Consider the following 23,220-nt stretch of genomic DNA (forward strand, 5'->3'; position numbering starts at 1 on the left):
TTCTGGAGGTTAACTGCACTCTCTAGTGCAGTTTCTGGAGCTATAAAAATCTGTTCATTGTCACTTAATGTCACAAGTTAGAGTAAATGCTTAATTTTAATATTTGTGTTTTTGTTGTAATATAAAAGTCACATAACATTGTTATAAACTGCCGGAGCACAGTCAAGTTTTGGTAAAAATCAGGTTAGATAACATATTCTCTTCATATGGGTGTGCACCCATCACTGGAAGCAGCTGCTGGGTCTTGAACAAGGTAAAAGAAGAGGCTGATAGGAGGCAAATCCTGTGAGGGGATATAGTGATTTTTATTATGTCAATGTCCTCCCGTACATAACGGGTCAGGTGTGAAAACTCCACTCCAGGAGAGTGCAGGAAGTTCAAACTAGCCTGAAGGTATTAATGCCTTTTGATGGACCATAACTGACTCAACTGTGCTGACAGGAGAGGCATCTGTAATGTCTTAAACAATCAAAGGCTCTTGAAGTGTTCCGTAATCCACATCATTGCATCATTCACTGTGAAACTTCCCACCCCTGACGAGGTGCCTGGGCATTCCCACCTGACCATAAGTGAATACAAACACAGTAGATTTTGATGTTTTGTGGGCTCTCCCCACTCCTAACAGATCAAGCCAGTGACCATCACTTTGACCAACAGACATCAAAATGGCAACCACAAAGTCTCCTTTCAGCATCCAACAGGTGGCAACTCTATACCTTTCTAGTTTCCTTTTCCCATTTTTTTCTATTTCTGCCTCATATTTATTGTTAAATAAAAGTCCATTCTCTTGACTTTGGCATATGGTCTTGTTTGCAATAATCAGATTTTAACACTATATATTACCTTTTAAGTCAATTACTCTGTTGTTTCTTCTCATGACTCTATCCCCCCCAAACTGTATCAGCTGAGTTTTTCATTATTATTTACCAAATAAGAAAAAAGCAAAATGAAAAATCAAGAGCAAAGTTCGCATGCAAAGATTATAATCTTCTGCAGAGCTCTCCATATGTGAGCATGTTGAAGATAGCATTCTTATTGACATAGGGGTTGCTAATTTTTGTGATGCTTTCTTAGTTAGTAAAGTCAGTAGCAGTAAAGCCTTGGACTTGGTAGCAAGAAGTCAGCATTTGAATCTTTAATTTTGTGGCTATAAACAGCCACATCATATTTCCAGCAAAAACAATGGTGTTGTTTTCAGCACTGCTCTACCAAGGAAGCATGTTTTTTATTTTCTTCTTGTATATAGAATTAAAACCATTCCAATCACAGAACTCTGCTCCGCATTCACTTCTGAAACAGAGCATGAGGGATGTCACTCAAAAGTGAAAATCCTGCCCTTCCTTGGGCCAAATAACGAAAGAAAGCATAGCAGTGCACCATTACTCATTGGACTTCTATTAAAATTTTGAATTACTTGACTAATTACTAATACTTACCCCAGTGTGCAATAAAAAAGGAGACATCTTGTCATAAGCAGTCTTTTTTCCTTCTGTGTGGGAAAGATGGAAGTATTACCTTTGTCCCAGTTTTGGCCAGGACCTGGAGGTTATTCTATACCACCTCACAGAGTTGTTGGGGCCAGGGGGAAATGACTCTCTGATTTCCAAGAAGGGCACAGTTTCTGATTGAAAAGAAGTGGTAGCATTGTCTGCCATTGTTCATTTCCTTGGATTCCTTGGTGAGAATTCTTGCGAGTGAATCACCCTCTCTTTTACATGCTTTTTTTCCCAATATTGTTGTTTTTACTGCCCGTTTTCTTATCTTATTGCTGTTTGCAATAAACTGTTCTTATCTCAACCAGTGATCTTCACCTTTTGTGCCTCTAACTCCATCCTGCTGGAACAGGAGTGAGCTGATGACATATGGTTTAGGAGAGTCTTGGTGAGAGCAATGAATTAGGGAGTACCGTTCCTAAACCATGACAACCTCTCATCAAGCACATGATAAGGAGCTGCATGCTTGGGGTATAGGCAAGTTCTCTTCTTGCTGTAGAGGATTTCCACCAGTGCCTGTGTTCTTGTTGAGTAATAATGAGATACCATAATGAAACTGTAGAAGATGTATGTCAGATGGTTCTCCAATAACATTAGGAAAAAAAAAACCCCAGCTGATATATGGGATATTGAAGGAAGATTAAGTTGTTAATGCATATTAGTATATTCTTAATTTCCTTTTAATTGAAAAAGACATATTGACTTTAATTAAAACCATTTCACAGGAACTGTCAATTAGCACATGTCAAACTAGTTAATTCAGAGCAGAATTCTTTTAATTAGGGTCTGCTTTCCTTTAACTGTGGGGCCAATGAAATCAGCCTTTCCTTATCAAGAATTTACATATCTCAAAGAAATACAATACAAATCTCTAAAAACTCTTATCTATTATTAGAAGCCCATATGGATAACATTAAAATGATGGAGCTGGCATTGTTCATGCCACAGACATCAGAATTTTCTTTATGACTGTTTGAAAAGAAAGAAAAAGAAAAAGGTGGCTTTGAAGAAAGACTATTTTAAATACACAGATTTATCTACATTAAAGAGACTACAAAATTTATGACATAGATGCTCACATTTAAATTATTTAATATGTCTGCCTAAATAAATGGGCCTACTCAAGTGTGTTGTGTGTTCTGTGAGCCAAAGACACATAAAGCATTTTCAAAGCATGCAGTATGCAGTTCTTCCCTTAAATGAACTATAATCAAAAGGAAAAGAGAGAATAGATTTTTTTTTGGACAATACCATATTGTTAACTTTCACTGCATGTGAAGATTTAACAGTGATTGCTAATCCAGTGGCTGTGAACATCAGTGCGCTAATGTCATCTCAGTTATCAAATAGTATATAGTCTTTGTCTTGACTTTCACATACCCTCTGAATATATCTGTAGCTTTCTGATGGGTCTCCGCCTCTTGGCTGATGTACTCCTGTAAAGACCTTCTCCATGGTTTCTGGGAACCTCCATGTGTGACATCTGTAATGTCCTTTCGGGAGTAAGAACAGCTGAGAAGAATATAACAAATCATAAAAGGAATAATTGCAAAACCTAGACTTAGTCTAATCATACAGGGTTTAGCCACTGTTTTACTGACCTCTGTCAACATTGGATTACAGAGATTAGTGAAAGGAATACTTAATAACTGAACTGTGGATTCTAAAGAGGATTATCTGGTAAGATATTTCATGTATCCTGATGGTTTGTTGAATGTATTAGGAACCTGATTATAGGCCTGACTAACTCAACCATAAAAGAAGAATCATTCCCCAAAATCAAGTGTAACTTAAAATTTAATGTGTCCTAGAAGTACACTTTACCTAGGATCCTATCCATACCAATTTTCCCCCCAGGGAAACTCTCTAGTAGGGGTGGGTGTAGAGCTGTAGGAGTGCCATGTGTTAAAATCTGTGTTAAAGTTTCTATAAAACCTTGAAAATTGGATGAACTTTAACTAGATGATCTGCAAAACCAAAATATTTTGCCCCAGGAGTTCTTCAGCTCAAGCAAGGGGCTCCATAGAGATGTTACTTCACTGCCTAGTCTCCTGTGTAAAGTGTACCCTGAGTATAACTAATAACTATGGCTCTACTTTTAAATGTGACTGTAAATGTGATTGGTAACATAAGACCCTAATATTTATTCATTAATCCCATTGCAGTCCATATTATATCTGTGCTTATCAATTTAAATGCTTACTGTAATTTAGAACCCATTCAGCTGAACTAAGTCACTTTGGCACTGAATTGTGTATTTCAACTTCTTTTATGACATAGCAGAAAAAGTGTTTTGCATTTTGATCATCTTGCTCAATATATTATTTGCTTCAAAATGGAAATTAGCAAAAACTTTTCTTTTAAAATCACTCCTACAGTGGCTGTGCATAGGAAGTGTGGTTATGTTCACCACAAGGGTTGTAAAATTGTAGGTGACTGCCTTTATTGCTCTGTTATACTGAACTTCAAGCTGTAAAAATATTTAAATAGTTGAAATGATAAGAAATTCCCAGATTATGGTGAAATTTTTAATCTTTGCAGTATTCCAGCCACATGGTTAATTATTGATGTAGCTCATACATAATGGCAGGGACAATAGAGAAACAGCTTTATGAAGGGAAAGTGAGATACCAAACCCTCATACAAAGCCAGTTAGAAAAGGAATTAAAAGCAGAAGATCCTCCCTGCAAAGATACCAAAGCACTTCTCAGCATAGCTTACTATGTGCCATGCTGTCAAAGCAGTGCAAAGTATTCTTTTTTTTTCCCAATTAATACTAAGGTGACTCATTGCTTAGCAGCAGCCCTAATATTTACACCCCTATGGATCTCATGACTTAGTAGCAAGCTTTGACTTCAATTAAACCTGTCAGTTTCTGATAGCAAGAAATCATTACAGAACTTCAAAAGCACTTGAACTGCATCAAGATCTTCACAATTATCTATATAATATCTTTCTGCTTTTGTTGGCTCCTTGATCTTCTGTGGCAGCCCCAACCTCTCTGTCAACTTTGTTCTGTAAGAAGTTGAACCTTAAAGTGTGCTATTAAAAATATATATGAAAATGCTGCAGTATACAATGGATTTCACCCAGTCTGACATTTTTATTGGGATAAATTCTTAATAAAAGTTGCTCATTTGAATCATGTACTGTTCATGTATTGTTCATGAATCAAACAAAGAGCCATTTAAAAATTACTAGCATTACAGTAATATCTTTTTAACAGATTATTTAAATTACCGTAGCTCTGATTTCCAATAATTTCATCAACACGGCTATGGCAGAACTGTCCCAGAAAAGGGAGGAACTTTCTGATTGAACTCTTTTCTTGTTGGATTTAAGAAACATTTTAGAAGTGAGAATTTCTTAATTATGTATCTGTCCTTCAGAGCAGGACCATAGAGGGTATAGGAACACAATCCTACAACCATGGATGAAAACACAAAGACTTTGGAGGATTCATTCTGTCCTTACAACCACAGTGAATAAAGCCTTATACACACACAGAGTAGAAAAGATGAACATATCAGTGTGAAGTTCGCTTCCTCAGGAGTCTTTGGTGCCTTCAGCTTGCCTTGCCTGGCACTTCCTCCTATTCCAAGGAGGATTTTGAGTCACGACAGCTGTGCTCAGGTTAAACCATGATAGCAACTGGTTAGCAGCACCCAAAGATGGAGCCCCCACCCATCAAACTGTGAGAGCTCCTTGCTCAGTCTTCTAGACTGATGTTTTTTGCTTGCTATTGTTTTGAAACACAGCCCAGATTTTTTCAAAAACCACTGTCTTTTGGACAACTGTCTTCTGCTAACTATTTTTGAAGAAATCAATCTTTGTGTTAAGCAGTGAAAATGGCATGGTCAAAAAATAATGCTAAGGCACCTAATACATGCCTAATTATTTGCAATGTTGTTTATTAGCTCTAAACAAGGACAGTCAGATGGCTGTCCCCTCAATTTGAACAAGGGACCTATGAACCATCAGCCGTTCACTGATCATAGATGAAGAGCTCCTGGCTTTGCTCCCACTGTGAGCACATTCTTTCAGGTCATATCGCCTCACGCTACAGCAATATTACCTACTAATTTATTAAACAATTCTACAAGCATAACTAAAGCATTTGGGTTGTCAACAAATCTTTAAAATGGTTTCAAATCAGCACATAGTATTTTGCAGTGAAGTAATGAAAATGTGCCAACATGAACATATCTAATGATGAAAATGTTGCATGCAGATATGTTTCCCTATTATCCCATAAGATAATTGTGTATTTTTATTTATATGAGTAATTTTAGATACAAACATTTTACCAAAACCCCATTCATTTAGGAAGTATACAAACACAATGAGCTTAATATAAGAAAGTGTTTTAGAACATATTTTAGTGATTATAAAATGAAAACAAATTAAAAAAAAGTCCTAAACTACTTTTCTTTCTTCCTCATGATGAGAAAGAAATACAGGTTATCATCACATAATTTATCATGTGGCAGTGAAGTGAAATTTGTGCCTCATACCATGTATTCTTTACATGATGAAAAGGAGTATAATTTAATTTTTTTATTTGAAAGTTCTGTCTGGGCACATTGGCTACCAATTTTATTTTTATTGCAGTGCATGGATAGCTAAGTCACATATCCTTATGTTAATGCAGAGTACATAGGAAAGGAAAGGGAAAGTATAATTTTTGTTGTTGCTTTCGTCGTTTGAAATTTCCATAGTGTCTATGCACATTGGCTACCATTTCATTTTTACTGCACTGCACTGATGGCAATGTCACATATAATAAACACCAAGGTAGGAAAAAAAAAAGAAAACCAGATTTTTCCCCCTGCCTCTGCTATGCACATTGCTTGAAATTTTTGTATTGTGTGAATAGCATTTCCAGAGGGTGGTGGATGTACTGAAAGATCTTACCTCCATTGTAAAAGATCTTACCTCCATTGTAGAAGAAGTATAATGGTATATGTGTACATTTCTTATCAGTGGGATACAAGTTGGTTCAATATCTAGGAATAGTTAACGTAGAAACAGCCATTTCCCAGGAAAACTGGAATAATAACAGAATTTAATTTCCCCAAATCAGTATATTTTATTAAAGAGCTTATCCATGCATCCCAAAATAACTCCCATGTCCACCTCTCTGTCTTTTAGCTTCTAAGCAGAGAATGTGACACTGTCTTTAGGATATGTAGGGGTACCCTGCAGCTGTGGTGGACTCATTTCTCATCAATGACTTGTATAAACAACAATTACCAGGATGGACTTGGTGCCCACCTGCATGGGGAGCACCAGACAGCTGCACGACTGGTCTCTTTTCCATGATGTGTCATTTTACAAGTTAGCACCAACAACAGGAAGGAGTACGGCCCTTGGATTAACTTTGGGAAAATTGTGTCTTATTATGGTGGATCTATTGTGAGCAATTGCCTCCGTTTTGGAGAGTGAAAGAGGTCAGCTTATTTTATTTTATAATTTATTATTAGAATTTGGGTATCATACACAACATAGCCTCTTTGTCCTTGACCTTTGGAGCAACTGTGTTGAGGTACTGAAGACTGACTTTAATTTTTTAGGAGCCACCCAAACAGAAATAGAAACAGGAGAAGTCAAGTTCCAGTACAGTCCTTCATCTACAGCTTGGGTAGTTCTACTAGTTTGAGATAGGTCTTGTGCATTGCAGCTTGCACCCTGCTCTTTAGGCAGAATACCACAAGCTGGTCAACAAAACTGCTGAAAAGACTGGAAGGCATGTCTTTGAAGAGCAGCTGAGCACTCTGGGTTTATTCAGTTTGGAGAAAATGGGGCTGAGGGGTGAACTCATTACTGTCTACTACTTTCTGAGAAAGGGAAACGGAGAGGGAGGGAAGCCAGCACAGTCTGTGGGAATGGTTCAAACCTTTTTCAGGGAAGGTTGGAGCTTGCTACTAGGAAGCATTTTTTTATTGAAAGGGTGGTCAGACACTGGGAATAGGGGGATGCTCCAAACCTGTCACTGTTTTAGAGGCATTTATGTTATGTGCTGAATAGCATGATTTGACTTGCTATTTAGGTAAATAACTTCAATCAAACCTGAAGTGGTGAGGCAAGTGGACTAGATAAGTGTTGTAGGTCCCTTTCAACTGAAATATTTGTCCTCCCCTCTCCTCAGGCCATAGAGGATGTTCTCAGACAATTTATCCAGCATCAGTAATGTCCCTTTCTTTTTCGTTGAACAATATTTTGAATGAGAACCTTTTTGGAACATATGGCTTTGCCCTGGCATGGACAGACAAAAAGCTATCCCCAAGTTTGTTCACACACTTGAAGAGACTGTTAATAAGGTGGAATAAAACAGTTTCCAGGCTCTTCCACTCTTGCCAAAGAGTAGGACAATAAAGGAACTAGGCTGAGATTTGTGGTGTACATGAACTAACCTGAATCTGGGAGGTAAGATAACCTTTGCCAACATACCTTTAATGAATTCTGCATGGCATTAAATGACTTCAGATGTATGTAATAGATTTTGTGGTGGCTACATGGCAATAAGCCACCTGAAAAACAGAAATACGTGACAGCACAGTGTACATTTTTAATGCATTTCCTTGTGTGGGTCTTGGAAAAGCCTCCTTCTTACCCACTGCAACAGGTTACTTGTGTGCAACAGCAGCAGCATTCCTTCTTCAAAATATCATGTATCATGAAAATCATAACATGAATGCTGGACAGAGGAATCCCACAAGTCTTCTCATTCATGCTGAATTTGAGGTGTCATCTCCTGTACTGCTGCTGCTGCTCTTGCTTGGATGGTGTCTATGAAAATTGGCACCCTCAGTCATGTAACACAAGGGCAGAGGGATGGCTTGCTTTCATAGAGACATTTGCAGTGTTGGGCACAACTTTTGATGATGCTGGTGTTCTTTTCCCTCCTGTAGCTCAAATGAGACTGAACAAGTGTGAAATATTATGTAGCAGGTGTTAGAGAAAGAGGGATAATGCAGCAGTTTTGGAAGAAGAGCTGGATGGAAATAAACAGCTAAAGTCTTGATCTGGAGAGGAAACCCAGAACTGTCCTTTCCTCATGAGATCCAGGAAAAACAGGGAGTGTGTATTGGGGGTTAGTAGAAGGCAAATTTAAACTTGCTTCTAAAGGTCTCCATATGTTTTTATTTTTGTTTTCTCTTTTCCTTTTGGCTGCACTGGAACTTTGTTTTATACTGGCACCTCCCAGGACATTTTTAAGTTATGAAAAACATACTTATCTTAGAGCTCCACAAATGAACTATGACTTTTCCCCTCCTCTAGGTTTTTATTAATTTCAGTGGGACTAATTCTCTATTGTTCTTCACTTTGTGTAGGTCTTATGCATCAAATGAGTGTGAAATGCTGGCTAAAACTACATACATATCTTTGACTGATTAGCCTTGAAGTTTGGGATCACATACCAGAAATTTGTGTCCGAATCTTACATCTCCAATGTGGGCTGAGCTTCTTCAGATGGCAGGTGATATCAAGGTATTAATAAACCACTTTCTCTTCCATGATTATTTCTGTAACAAAATGCTGGTTTAATTTCTAATCTATATTTCATCACTCTATTCCCTGCTTGTTTTTTTTTTTTTTTTTTTGGTTTTTTTTTGTTTTTTTTTTTGTTTTTTTTTTTTTGTTTCACAGCCACCATGAACACTGGCAGGAGGCTGACAATGGAAAGCAATAGCAGGAAAAATGGATTTTTCTCAACAGGTTGAATACACTGCCAAAATCCCTTTGCAACCCACCTGCAGTCTGCAGACTTGCTGTTACAGAGAAGCTGAAGCTAAATAACCAACAGTGGACTTTATATGCTAAAAATAAAACAGCCCACAAGACAAAAAACCAATTTCTAAATAATAATCAAACTTATAGTCATATTAGAAAGGATAGATTTCTTTCTGTGATGAACTTTCTCCATGAAGTATTAGTCTTTCTCTGGAATAACTGTAATGGATGGTGATAGATTCTGGTGCTCAAATTTAGGTTTTTTTTCTGTCAGAAACTCATCCTTAAGGCCTTCTGCTTAGCAGCTCTTTTGATGTGTTATCAACCCACATCTCTCATCTCAGAGACTCTTCAATGGAGTGGGTACTTCTGGAATAAAAACTTCAGAACCTTCAAAATTTTCAGAATAAAATAATTATTACTTCTCCTAATTTGATCATTTGACCTGGTAGCTGAGATACAAAGAGTCCTCTTTCTTTACAAATAAGAAAAACCAAACACTATAGCTTATAAACATTATCACGGTCTGACAAAGTCAATTTCAAATGCAGCCCAATATTGAATAGTAAGTGTCTTAGTAACAGCAGGAAAAGAGAATTTTTTGAATGCTGTGTTTATCAAGTCACCTACTTATCTCTAACTCAGGCAATACTACATTGAAAGGAAATTTCTGTGAACGGGAGAAATGAGGATTTGATGACACGCAGATAAACAATTTTCCTATTTTATAAACTTATGCACCAATTAAAGTTTTTCACCAGATTAACTAAGTTTATTACAACCATTGTCTGATATTCTATACTGTTAAGTTATATTTAATACTTGTTATGAGATTAAGACACAGAGGTATATCTAGTTTAAGGAAATATCTTCAAAATTCATTTTTAAGAGAGCTGTATTAAACCAAATATTCAGATTAATGGTGATGGGATCATTTAATGTCTAGTATGTCTAACAGCAGAGAAGAAATCACTAAGACAGTGGTGTCATCACTGTCTCTTTGCAATCACTTCCCCAAATGTTTATACATGTAAGCACTTACTAAAAATCACTTAAAATATTTAATCTGATGCTATTAGAGCTTTTGCTGGTTGTTTACTATGTTTGACCGGCTTATGTAAGTACTTTAAACTAGTGCATTGTCTGAAACTAACTTGCAACACTTGAGTTTAAAGGCTAGTTAAAAACATGCGTGTTGATTATGAAATGAACAGAATAATTTAAAATTATTTCAAAATTTATGTAAAAATGAGTGTATCAAAGTACACAGAAGCATCTGACTATTCATACTCAAATTTTAAAATCATAAATATATAATAATTAACCAGTAATTTTGAAATAGATAATTTCCCTCTACATTTTAATGCATTTAATAATGGAGATCTTCAGGCTAGCATGTTCTAAAGAAGACATGCAAATGCTTAGTGAAAAAGAAAAAAAGAGAATGCATGCTGGTACTCCCTTGAAAGAAACTTTTAATGTGAAGACACTATTAACACATTGGATCTGTCATGATGAGTAGCAGAATATGATTTTACAAAAATTAAAAGAAACTTTTATTGGAAGGGACCAGAAATTTAACAAAAAAGTAATTGATAAGGGTTATATTTCTGGACATCTAGTACAGGCAATTATTGGTAATAATACTATTTCCTTTCATTGACAACTATCAGAGATAGTAAAATGGTGTTCTGGTAGTCTGTTGATCATCTGTCATTTTCCTGGCATACCAAAGAAGGTAAAATAAAATTGTTTGGGAAGAACACTATTACTTTTCTGCTGTAGATTTATGATTATATTCAGCATAGGAACAGATTTCATGTTGCGCCACCAAGTGCCTTTGTGTATTACCCAACAGCTTTCTTCCTTGCCAATCCAAAGATGGGCCCAGAAGGAAAAAACTGCTCACTGACCCACACAGCTCTCGCTTGCTCTCAGAACATTACATCAGAGCATTCATGGTAGAACCCCACAACCAGATGTGGAGAAATTTTTGCAGCAGAACAAGATGCCAAAGAAAGATCTGCAGATTTCCATGGTGTTGTCTCCCGTTCATGGTGCTGCAGCTTGCTCTCTGCGGATGAAAGTTACTTCCCATTAATAATTGATGCTGAAATACATCCTAGTCTGTTTTAGTGACAGATAGTGTTGCTTAGTTTAAAGAACCACTGCCAGAAGCTTAATAGCCATTGGGTTTGATGAGCTGAAAATGGGCTAACATTGGCCTCGGTTTATTTCAGAAACACTTGAAAAACAACTATTGCCATGACCACAAAGTAGTAGCAATCCCTTTTCACAAATGCAGTTTGTTCATAGCCTTGTGACATGGACCATAAATAGCTTTCTTATATTTCACACACATGAACATTAACATGAAGAGTATATATAATATTTACTTTACAAAAAAAACCCAAACTAAAGTGCTATATGAACAGCCCATCTATTAGCAAAGGATTAATTTCCTATTCCACATTAAATCCAGACTGCATGCCTGGCTAACTTGTGTGCTATGACACTGTACTGGTTGCAGGTATAAAGTGGTAGCAAGGAACCACATACGTTTTCCAGAATCCCAGTCCTTGAGCTTGTCCAAGTTTCTCTGGATGGCATTTTGTCCTTCAGACAGATTTGATTTATGTTATCAAAATTTGAGTGCAAACAATGAAACAGGAAATAAATACACAGTCAATAGACTTTAAACTATTACATGGATCTCCACAGGTATAATTGACATTACTTAATCTCATTTGGCTCTACCTTTCAAAGAAGTTTGAGTTTCTAGCCAAATGAAGGCCGCTCATGTGGGTTGAGATACCCATAACTCCTTTGCCTTCATGTTTCCCCTAAAGCAGTTGTAAAAAATATCCTATTTTTTTTTGTTTTCATAGGAATTTAGAAAAGTATAAAACTAAATTGGGTCTCAAAAACACAAAGAAACTTTGGAGATGATACTCTGCCACGTAACAGAAAGAGATGAGAGCATACATTGACAGACCAGGAAGAGTTAGGAATGAAAGATCAAATAAGATGTGAGAAATCAAAATACTCGGAGACTTTTGGGAACAGATATCATATTACTAATTTAATTACCAGTGCAAATGGTACATGTGTAGAAAATATTGTGCTGAAGAGAGGGGACAGAGAGGTTGAATGCTGAATTTCTTTCTTTATTTCTTCCTTTCTCTACTTCATTAATCCTGATGTCAAAAGAGTGCAATTTCTGTCCATACATTTCACTGGAGTTTTATTAAGCTGATGGGTATTCTGCAAATTAATCTGTGATATTGCATCATAATTCAGTGGACAATGCTTTAAAAAATTTCAGACCTATCCCTGTATTTTATTTTTCATATTTTCTGGTAGTTGTGATTAAAAATTTTAAATCAACACCTGTTGCCACACCACAGTGTCTGAAATACTATTTTCATTTTCTCCTATAAGATAGACACGTCAGGATAAATATTCTAATGTCAAAGCAAATATTTCTTTTTCCTCCACGACTGCTGAATTGTCCTAAAGATGATAAAAATGCAGAATTTGAAGGAGTATAACCTGAAAGGATTAAAACTATGCCTCTTCTGTAAAGAGGAGCTGAATTAGAGCAAAACAGGTAAAAGTAAGAAAGGAATAAAAAAACCTGGACTTTCCAAAATCTTATGGTAAGAGGTAATTTAAATAAACTGTTTAAGGAAATAAATTTCTTTGTAGGAAGGAATGAACTCCTACTTTGGATTAAACCAGATATTTATTATTTGTATTGCATCAGTTCTCTTCTCCCTCCCCGCCCCACCCAGCATGAAGGTAAATTAAAATTGTACTAACGCATAGTTAGGATGGATAATAACTCCTGCTGTGTTTCTCTGCTTATGTTGGTACATGTTGACTGGAATGGAGAAAGTAAGAAGTAGCTAATATCAGTGAGGTGATTTGAGTGGCTCTAAAACTGATACGGCCAGTGGTGGGATGCTGGGATAATGGAGGCATCTGCTGAACTCCCGCTCTTCCTGCCAGCTCTTGCAGGGTCTGACACTACACAGCCACCTGTCTGTCCATGCCCAAGCTGTGGCTGTGTTTACTCCTGAAGCAAAGCTTGATTCTTCAGATTTGTTCTCTAGGAGCATACTACAGAGACTGCAAGGACGTTGCAGTGTCAGTGGAGACTCATGCAAGGTTTGCTTGTGAGGAGCAGTAAGGCGGCTTGTGCTCCCTCATTTAAAGGAATAGCAGCAACACAACCAGCCAATAATTTTTTTTCTGCTCTAAACCCGTAAATTATACAGAAATCAATGTCATATTGTCACCCTAACCACAACTTGTTGCTTGTAGGAGCACATCCAGGTTTGTTCATCTGACTTTGGGAAGGACACTTGGTGTCACTTGGGTAACACACTTTCAACACAGGTTTTATTTAGTGTGTCAGATTGCAAAGCAAGTAGTTAGACCTCAGCCTGAGACTGACTCACCTTGGACTCACCCAAAGTCTGTAGAAAAGAATATTAGTTGAGTGCATATAGGCATACAACAAATGGCATATCTTCTGCCCTATGCAGACCCACAGACAAAAAGTAGAAGGACATATTGATGAACAGAAATAAGATTAAGTCCTCTATCTGGCTTGAAATCAAAATGGAATCCAGTCCTATTCAGTCAAATATTTTGGCTGGATTTTTAAAAAGTGTTGGATCAGTGCATTGCTGTTATTCACTGTAACAACTCATATAAACAGATAAATATGTGACTTTTTAAGCCAAATGCTGTTCTCAATCTTTGAAATGTTACTAGTGTGAAAAGTTTGGCTATCTAAAAGTAATCAAATGTAATGCTTCATGTTGTACAGTAACTTTTCTGTCTGAAGAGGTTAGGAAGGATATATCTTCCCATGCTAAAAGGTAACCTCACTTTTATGTTTTCATGAGCGGATATGTTTTTGAGGTACTTATTAACGTTGGAGACACAGTGTGCCTGGCCCAATTCTTTGTGCCAGTGATGTTTCTTCTCCAGCTGGGAGAAAGCATTTAACATCGCAGAAAAAATGGAACGGTTGCTCCCTTTGTTTCTCATGGATTCAGCTAAATAATTCCTTTGTGGCCATCCAAATTTTGGTCTACTTTATTTCTCTTTTCGTCAATCAAATGTAATTTTTAATGTGTCCAGTAATCTCTATGCCCAGGCTTTACTTATTAAAGCACAACTAAGCACAAAAGTGATGCAGGGCACTGGTTAATGGCGACTTTCCCTCATACATATGTCAAAAGCTTGTCAAATACACCTCTGCCTAATGAGAGAGCACAAGTGTTCCAACAAGCAACAGCAACAAATTTAAAAAATAGTCACTATCCTGTCAAATAATGTTTGTATATCAAGGATCTGGAATACAAAGCATACTTACCAACAATCACATTTTGCGTAGAATTCACTTGAATGTAACACCTTCTCCCTCTAAGGTTTTGAATGAGGCATATTAAAGAAGATCATACAACTTACTTATCCCAGGAACAAAGGTTCTTTTTTGAAAGCTGTCAGCTTGCTGACAGATATGATGAACATTTACTTCAGTCTTGTAGAACATTTAATCAAACTTGTTCCTATAGCTTCAGTCCAAGGAGGGTTACTGTTTGCTTTAGAAAAATGTACATAATTGAGGAACGATGAATACATGTATAACTTGAATGCAAACCATGATCTATGACATTAATTTATTTGTAATGAATACATACTACTGTATAACAGGCTTAAGGGAAATGTAAGCAGTGTATGGAAATCTGTTTAATACAAGGCTATTTGCCAAAGATCCATGCACCATTCATTGAACTTTAAAAAATTTTTGAAAATATAGGTTGCATTTGCAAACTTCCATGTATGGAGAGCTGGCAAGCTCCCTGGTTTCTACTTAAAGGATTGTCATCCTTGGAAAAATAAATTTCTCCAAATAGATAAAAGTCAGTGTTTTCATATTTTACTGCAATCAAACTGATAAGGCTGACAATTTAATGTCTCAACACCTAAAATACCTGTGGATAACTAGTTACTTCAATCATCAGAACTACAAATTCCTCTGTTTTCAAAGATTGCAAACATATGACAGAGATATTTAAAAGTATTACCAAAAGCCTTCCCATCCTTAATCTTTAGTGATTTCTCTTAAGCTGTGAAATTATTTTTTTCCCAAATGAAAGATTTTATAATTAATGGGAAAAAAATCCAATCCTGCACTGTAATCAGATTTTTAAATGTTTGTATTAATGTCCTGTTTTATTTAATTTGATGTATATTTCATGGCCGGCTTGCCTGTTCAATGTATGTGGAAAGGTGCTGGCATTGCAGCTGAAGAGATCTTTATGAGTGAGAAGATGCTCAAGACTTTTTCAAAGTAGTTGCTGAACATATGTTTCTCTTTGACTCCAGAAGATGCTAACAACTGTCCCAGCAGACAGGTATCACAAGGTTAAAGGCTAGCAGAGCTGTGCACCTTCAGGATCTGAATGTCTGCAGCAAAGGAGATGAGTAGTTTCTCAAAATTAATAAAGAAAATGGCAGTAATGATGAGAAGCAGAAGGACCCAATAACAACAACAGCAACAACAACAATAAAAAAAAAAAGAAAAAAAAGAAAAGAAAGAAAAGGAAAAAAAGAAAAGAAACAAGCAAAAAATGAATTCTGGGTAGTACAACACCTGGCAGAGCTGATTTTAATATCTGGAGGTTGAGTTCACTAATCTTTGCTATTCATATTGATGTGAAACTTCGTAGAGTTTTAGACATTTGTATCTATTAATATATAAAGGAGTGTTGCTACAACATGGGAACAAGTTTGCTAGCATCTGCCATTCATTCTCATGATAAAAATTGATATTAACTTTTTAAAATGCCTAACAGATAATTAATCTCAACACTCAATAAGAAAAGCTGCATCTTTACAGAGTATCCTTTATCTTTAAAAAGTAATTTAAAAAAAATAGACTAAAACTCACCAGCAAGGCAAACAAACATTCTTCCCCCCTCTCTTTTGGTACTTTGATTACTTGGAGCCTTGTGATCAAACTAAGCTTAGTTTCAGGACCCTTGGGGCAGTATCTCTTAGTTCTCTGTCAGGCTGTGTTGGAAAACAATCAATCTTGTTCTTGCTCTGGCTTGGTAGAAGTGCCACAACACAGGGAGTGCACTGCTTTGCTCTTTCTGTGAAGCTTCGATGACAAAAGTTTTTATCAGAAGCTGACTGTATTTAGGATTATGAATATGCAATGACTCTCATTAGTATTGAAGCACAGGAACATGGTCTGACATCCCTTGCCACTTTTAGCTGCTGCAGAGTTGTCTAATGAATTGTCTTGCTCTTTCACTCTCATAGCCTTTGCCGTTATGGCCCAGTTTGAGAATACTATTGACGGCAAAAAATTAATTGCCAAAAACTACTCTTGATTTTGTTAAAGAGTGTTGAGTCAGTGTTTAAATTGTCAAAACAGAAAACCATTTAACTCTACAGGAGACAAATCCATCGCAAGTGGAGAGGATGTGCAGAGCTGCATGCACAGCCATGCGCAGGCATAAAGGTGTATGGCACAGGTATGCAAACAGTCTTGTAACTGCACTTATACATAAAAACAGGTGTGTGTGTGTCAGTGATGGGTCTCAGAAACCTAATGTCCTGATGAATTATTTATTTTATTTTTCCAATAAGAACAAATGGAGATAATGGAAAGTTTTCAAATGAGCTTGACTCTGATACACTGCTACTTGATCAACCGTTTTATACTCATCCCATTGGAAATATGCCAAGTACTTTTCAGCTCATCTGCAATAATCTGTTACTGATAAAGAGAGTTCCAACAAGTGAGTAAGATATATGGCTTGATTTGTTGTATTGAGGAGGTGTGTAGGCTTTCAGAAACAAGCAAAAATGACCCTTTCCCCCCAAATGGTTAAATTCAGTAATTTTTCCCTTATTCATCTGAAATTTCTTCTGACATTAAAGAAGGTTTAATGGCTCTCTGCAGATTGTGAAGGGTAAAATGACTTGAAACTGCTAATGTATTCAAAAAAGCTTAAGCAGCATTCTGAAAGGTGTGTGTGTGTACTAAAAATAATAAATGATATGAAGTCCTCCCAGTAAGATGTCAGTCCTCTGGAGCTCTATATCCATTTAATCAGTAATGGAAATCATCCCAGTGCAAGGAAAGAGGATCTCTTTAATTTTTACTGTGATTTTTTTGGCACTGTTGCTCTAACACAAGCTTGGCTTACCTCTTAATCTAGCCTCAGGACTGTCTGTTCTTATCAGCTGGATTAGAAAATAATGAACATCTACATCTTGTGAGTATCAAATACAAGAGCAGTTTAAAATAAATGCGGTTCTGACAAAATTGGCTCAACTACCATACATCAAACACTTGTTACCTCTCTTTGCCTTAGTGACTGCACATGACTAAGAAAGAGTGAGTGATAAAATCTGAAGAAAGATGAAACCAATCTGGACCTTTTTAAAGATCATCAATCATTCTGCACAGCCATGATATTATTAGTTCCAGTAAGCCTTGTTCTCCCATTTTATGGACATCTCAAGCCCCCCACGCCAGGACCAATGCTACCATGGGAAATCATTTTTATGGGCAGCATCTCAGTGTGGGCGAATCGGATCTAATCACATAACAAGCTACTGAATTATTCAATGTTCTCCCTAATTTTGCATTCTTTCTGCACTTTGCTGTCACTACAGGGTTTTAAAAGTATGGATTTTTACAATATTTATTAAGAAGATAACCATTTGCAGAAATTTTTCTTTCTCTATGTCTTTCAATAATCATCTTTCCCTTAGATGGTTGCAGTGTACACACTACTATACACAGAATATTTTTTCTAAAAGAATAACAATCCACAATGTGGCACTCAGCTTTAAACACTCCCAGTTTTTAATATACCAACTGTAAGGACAACAATAGCGAAACAATTGTGTTGAAACATAAAATATTCATATTTACGGAGAAAACTATAACCAGCATGTCTCTTAGCTGTTGCTATGAATACAAGGCTTACATTGTATGTGAAAATATTTCAGTTTTAATTGCAAATCTGTGCAGAGATGATTTGGGGTCTGTAATTAGCACATAAATTTCAGACTTTGCAACTGCTGTGAAAACACACATTATTTATGGAACTATTATCTAAATATAATTCAGTGTTTTTTGCTTTCAATAACTACTGTAAAAGTCTGATTTAATAAAATGTGAAAAATTTCCCATCTCTTGCACTTCTGTTCACATTATGGAGCATTCATTCCTCTGCACTGCCATTTCCCACTCAATCTGCCATGGACTTTGCTTTTATCCATACTTCACTCACACCTCAGGGAGATTTCTTCACAACCATAAAGTGCCTTGCACTTAATTTGTTTAAAATGAAAGCCTGGATTATTCAAATAGCTCTGAACTGCGCAAACTGAGTAGTTTTTGTGGCCTCTATCCTCATGCTTTTCATCATGGCTAGAAGCAGGAATAGAGTGGGGTCTAGTCTAAGCTGGGTTTAGGCTCCTGTGTGCAGATTTCCAGTTATCCAGAGAGGGTTAATGCAAGGACAAAGTGTTGCCTTGTTATCACCACTTATTGTAAACTTCAGGCTCGACCACTTCTAGCTCCCATCAGTATAGGGCACAACCAGTACAAAATTTGCTTCTTCCTTGCCAGAAATCCCATTTATTTTCAAAACAGGTTACTCACAAAACCAGTTTTACAGCAATAGCTTCAGAAACCTTTTACTGTTCTTGAGTTTAAAAGTGTATTTTAGGTCTCATAGAGCTGAGTATTTTTCTTGCCAGCTTTGTGCTTGTCTCTAGGAATGGAACTGCAGATGAAGAGACTGGGCACCAGGTATACACAAATACCACAGTGTCAGGTTAAACAGCAAAACAGAGCTTGCAGTAACAACAATGACAAAGTCCATAATATGGGATTAAGTTCCATCAGAACGTGACACATTTTTTCCCTATACCCTTTTGGGTCTCTGTGTATATAGCTTTGCTCTCTTTGAAGGAAAATACTTGCCCAGTTTCTATCTGCTTTCAAACTGCAAGAAGGCTTGCTGTCTCTGGCTGTTCCACTACCTATATTCAATGGCAACTTCAACAGCCACTGCAGTGATAATCAGAATAATGATCATTAACAGGGCTGCCTTGCTTCCCCCAGAGCTGTCTACCCTTACATAAAAAGCTGTATCTGCAGGAGCATCACCCAGTCCACTTACAGGGTGGGCTGAAAACTGTACCAGTGCCAGGAATGTGCAAATTTTTTGGCATGGGGCTACCAGGATTTTTTCAGACCTGGGAGCATTACCTTCTCATATGTCTGTCCAGTTGCTAGCACTGGAGACAGGCAGGAGCCCTGCATGGCGTACACCAGTATAATATTCTGTTTGGACAGTGATATCAATGTCATAGTGCACATGCTCCAGAAAGAGAATTAAAACGAGTAAATGAAAGATTAAGTGGGAAGCCATTGAAAGCTGTATTTTAAAGCGCCAGTATTACTATTACCATTAAAATTTAAAGTGACAGAGGCCAAATTATGAGCAGTTATTTTATTATATAAAATTACTTTTTCTTGGCCTTTGTAAAGCCCTCATTTTTGCTTTGCCATCACTGCCACAGGATCTGTCTTTATGGCTTCTGATGTCAGGAGGATCCTCAGCCACCCAATGAGGAATGGATGAAAAGGGCAGAAAGGCTTGAAGCCTCATGGGGAATAGCAAAACAGACTCAGCCAAGTGGTCTAGCCTGCTCTCGTGGTAATATTAGACAAAGCTTCAGTACCTGAAGGAGCACCCCAAACCTGCCTTTGACACTTAAAGTGGCATCTGGGGGCCGAGAAGACAGTGCGTACATTTTTAGGAAGATAAAAAAGGATGGGTGAGACAGGAGAACTTTTCTGATAGACAAGTGAGTTGATAATTGCAATTGCATTCTTCACAATTTTGATGCAAAAATTTGCTGGTTGTTTATGCAACAAACATTCAGTATACACAATTAGCATTCACTATACCTGATAAGACTGTCTGCTCAAATAAAAAAAAAATCTTCTGTATCTGTATTTGGCTGGTACTACACTGACTACTTCAGATTGATTCATTATGCCATCTTCAAAACCTTACAAATTATGTGCTTGCAGTAGTCTTAGAATACTGGTATATTTTTCTTAGTGTCTGGCATGATGAGATGCCATGAAGGCCTGAGCTTTCTAATGAGAAGGAAGGTACTGCTTTCTGGGAACAGGGAAGATTTTCCTACAGAATGTATTTGAAAAGTATCAGAGTTGTGCAGCATTTCACACAAGGATTTCCAAAAGCAAAAGCGACATTTCACCCACAGGTAGCAGAACTGTAGTCTAAAAATTCAGGAAAGTAGACCTGTCCTGATATCAGCCAGACCATTCAATGCGCAACAATTCAATTCAGTTTAATTTGGTTTTTTTCACATTATTAATGCAATTCCAGATGCAGAACAATGAATCCAGTTTTCAGATGAGATTAGTCGCACCTGAATAATGTGGGAAATCCCTAATAAATGCCCAGATAGAAAGAAAATCAGAGCGCTCTTTTCAAATCTGACAGAAACAATTATTTCTCTTTATAAGTGATAGAGTATTCGAGTGTTTTTTCCTAGCCACCTGTCAAGCAGCTGCACATAAGACCATGACATATGATTCTCACCTTCAGCAATGTTGCTGAAGGAATATAAGATATTTTCCATACACTGATCATCATCAGCCCAAACATTTTTCATTTTTAGTCCTGCATTTAATCAAAATGGAAGTGATCAGAAGAAAATATCAGAGAACTTGTTCAGACCACACTTGAGAACGTTCACCAAGAGGGGTGTAAAGAAGAGGTAAAAGGATGTTCTCTTTGAAGGTACTTCTGGGGCAGGGCAGAAAATGATTCCAAGAGCAGAAGATACAAATACACCTTGCCAGTTCACTCTTTTTAATGGTCATAAGTATATGTGTTACAAAAGAAAGCTACAAAACAGTGCAGGGAGACAAATTAGTGATGCAGTCAAGCTTTTACCTGCCTACTCCCCAGAGCAGAAATTAAAGCTATCAGTGAAAAAGCTTATTAATTTTCAGCTGGTAGGCCATTGTCAGCAGTTGCTTTCTACAATACTGGCAAGCTCAGTATTTGTTGCTCATGCATTACTTTAAATATTTGAAGTGGGACACTGTGCAGCAGCTAGAGGACAGCATCCCTCTGTGCTCAGTACAGTACAAACGCAGGAACAACACATCAAGACATCTCTGTGTCTAGGAGATTACAACGCAGGGAACTGACTGGAGATATTTCATTGTCCTGTTAAGGCCGAATTAGCACTGACGCTGAACCCTAGAGGAAAAATTCATCACTTATGTCACTCCAACTGTACCTGTATGCTCATACCAATATGTATGTTGTTCTGAGCTTGACCTGGCCTGGGCTGGTCTTGCACTTCAAGGAAAGAACCACCATATGTCACACCAAAGAGCTTGCTCCCATCACCATCCTTGCAGCTGGCTGGATACTCGAGCTAATGGACCTTTGGGATTCAGCCCAAATCTTTGCTGCAAAAACAGGTGAAGGCTGGGCCTAAAGAAGGCTATTTAGTGTCGATTTAGCAATACTGGTGAAATCAATCAAGGAGGGACACACGATCTCTGCAGATGGACAAAGCAATGGGCAAAGCTGCGATCTGCTGTCAGATTGAAAGAAAAATAATTATCTTATGCACTGTAGATACTCTTCACCTGCTTTAATTTTTAATAGAAATGTTCCTCTTTAAGTGCTATGAGCAATACAAGTTTAATGTGAACTTAGAGGACACCATGCAACACAAGTGTAATTGACTCACTATAATCACTCTTTAGATATTTTTTTTCTCTTTTTCTTAAGTCTTAATATGTCATTCTTAATGGAATCAGAAAATGACAGAGAGCTGGAATGTGACGTAACTGTCAACTAATGTGAATTCAACCTAGTAGCCAATATTGAAATTGGATTTGAATTACTGCATAAGTAATTGCAGGCTAGAAAACTGGAATCAAAGAGCCATGGTAAAACATTAACCACCTGCAGGTCATAGGCAAAGGAAACCAGAAATAGTGTTTACAGTGGTCAAAGGTTTACATTTTTAAGTATCACTATATCGGGGAACAGAGGTCACTTTTTTTGTTTGTGGAACTGCTCTGTAAAATTTGAGTTTGTTTTACATGCAGGTTTGGTATCTTTCCACTAACTGGTCTTACAACTGAAACAGTTTATGAACATTATTTACACTGAACACTTGAACTGTTGGTCTGATACTAACACTCTTTTTAAGCACAAAGTAGCTTACTTTCATCTTCTCGCTCTGCTTGTGCTGCTTTTCCCCATCAGTAGTAAACAATGAGGAAAACTGCAACAACCTGTAGTGACAATAACACATCTTCCCCTTAATTACAGGTTTATGTGGTTTGCCAAAGTCCATCATCTGAATGGGTAAGACTGGATTCCATGACTGCTGAATTGGACATACTTTGAGCTGAAATAAAAGTGGCGAAGTGTCTGTGCTTATTAGGGCTCCTGGTAGAAATGTTGGTGTGTTATGGAAAGGTAGTGTTACTGTCATCTGTAGTGTTTTCTGGAGGTTGAAACTGTGAAAACAGGTGAGAAACAATATTTGCTCTATCAAGCAGACTAAACTTCATAAAACTAATGTAACTGGGAGAAGAACATTACAATTTAAAAAATGTGGGCCCAGTCCCAGTTGTAGGGAGTAGGTAAGGGGAGATGAAGTCATCACACCCTCACACAGGAAAATGAACAATGTTATATATTTCATATAAAGCTCCCAAACTGATTATTTTTCTCTTAAAAAAACCTCAGACCCAGAAGCTTTCCTATCTCTTTGAGCTTGTAATTTCTCTTTCTGACCAAAGTTTTTAGTCAGAAAAACAGAACAAACTTTGTAATTTTTTACCTCTTTTGTAAAGAAATATGGC

The 23,220-nt window shown here is 37.1% G+C and overlaps 1 long non-coding RNA gene across 2 annotated transcripts in view; it reads left to right on the plus strand.

Annotated features, from left to right (window-relative positions):
• LOC134431985 (uncharacterized) overlaps positions 1-11,234 on the plus strand; it is a 49,280-nt gene extending 38,046 nt beyond the window's left edge. For both annotated transcript variants that reach the window (XR_010031175.1, XR_010031174.1), the window contains exons 6-7: positions 8,828-8,984; positions 9,144-11,234. This is a non-coding gene — a long non-coding RNA (uncharacterized LOC134431985). The remainder of the gene's footprint in view (positions 1-8,827; positions 8,985-9,143) is intronic.
• Positions 11,235-23,220: the final 11,986 nt, after the last annotated feature.

Source organism: Melospiza melodia, chromosome Z, assembly GCF_035770615.1.
Source record: "Melospiza melodia melodia isolate bMelMel2 chromosome Z, bMelMel2.pri, whole genome shotgun sequence".
NCBI classification, from domain to species: domain Eukaryota; kingdom Metazoa; phylum Chordata; class Aves; order Passeriformes; family Passerellidae; genus Melospiza; species Melospiza melodia.